Source organism: Strigops habroptila, chromosome 2, assembly GCF_004027225.2.
Source record: "Strigops habroptila isolate Jane chromosome 2, bStrHab1.2.pri, whole genome shotgun sequence".
Classification (NCBI taxonomy): Eukaryota; Metazoa; Chordata; class Aves; order Psittaciformes; family Psittacidae; genus Strigops; species Strigops habroptila.
The window spans coordinates 70,165,914-70,167,432 of record NC_044278.2 but is presented as its reverse complement, the minus strand read 5'-3'; positions in this window follow the sequence as shown (position 1 = coordinate 70,167,432).

The following is a 1,519-nucleotide window of genomic DNA, read 5'->3' as shown; positions in this document are numbered from 1 at the left end:
GCAGGACTGGATTGATGTAGTTCAGAGAATCTGACTAAGAACAGTTAAGCCAAGTGTCATTAGGTTGAGCTAACCAGCAGTAGGAAAAACATGGAAGCTGTACAGTATATTTGTAATATTAGTAAGCACACATACACCTTCCTGTATCTACCTGGCCAGATACGAGTACGCATTTAATTGCTAGAACAGGCTGTCATAATTCACCACTCTCACATTTTTTTTTCTTTTTTTAAAGTTTTTGTTTTAAATAAGAACTGAGGTTAGAATGATCAACTGTTAATCTGAATTATTTCAGGGTACCTTCTCTGCAACAGAAAAAGATATGCAACAGACCCTCTCAGCAGGCTGGTAGTCTAGACAGCAACATCTAAAACTCGGTAGTCAGATTTGAGTTAAATTTTAATTACCTCTTTATTCCTCAAAACTACGGGATTGAAAACACTTTATTGCAGCCCAAACACCAATTCCCTCCACATAGCTTCTAGACAGAATCAAAGCAATGCTGACAAGAGCTGCCCAGGTGTCTACACAAGGTTCCCTGATTTTTTTCACACCAAATTTTGGAGGAGAAGGCACATGGATATTTTAACTTTAGTTACTCCAATCCCTGTTGAAAATGAGATAAAAATCTTGTCTCACATATGACTGTCCCCATACTACCTTGCAGGGTTGAAAAGATGGGGGAGTTTGTTTTCTCCTTCACAGAAAGCTTTCCCATCTAATTTTCAGCATTAGTGGTTTTCTACCCATAAAACACATTCATCCAAGTGGTAGACAAGTTAGTGGGTTTGCTAAAGTGCTAACTTCCAACAGCTTATGACAGAAAAATAGACACATGACCTGCATTCCAAAGGGAAAAAAAAATGTTAAAATGCTAAATAAACATTTCACCTTGTATCAGCAAAATAGTAGACAGAAGATACTATCATGTACGGATAGTTAAGAGACTATCTATTTTGCACAGCAAGGGAAAGGCTGTCTAAGTCTACCGCAACTAAAGCTGGTGCAAAACCCCCTTAGTTCCTCACAGGATGACAGGTAGCCAGCTCCTCTTGGGGCAGTTGGCTGTCCCAGGGTACCCTCAGCCCCATGGGCTGGGGGGACATCCAGCATCTTGAAGGCATGGGAAAGGCTCTCCCTGAGTGACTTTAGAGACCAAGAGTGGTTACTGCCTATAGGGTACAGGACTAACTGAGATGCAGGTGAAGAGCACCTTAGACTTGCCTTTCTAAACTCCATTTCAAACCGTTTTCATGGGCGAGGGACTCTATTCTCTGTACACATGGAGGTTTAAGTGCCAGCAATCAGAACAGGATCCAAACACAGGAACTCCCGAAACTATACACGGACCGCTAGCACTCCATAACATGGTCCACAAGGCCACAGAATCCTGTTAAGCAGAAAAATTTAGCCTTCCATGCTATAAATTTGATAGGCGTTACAGGTATATTAAGATCAAGAAGACTGACACTGGTCCATTAGCTTCAAGTGATGAAGCACAGATGAAGAGGCAGTAGAG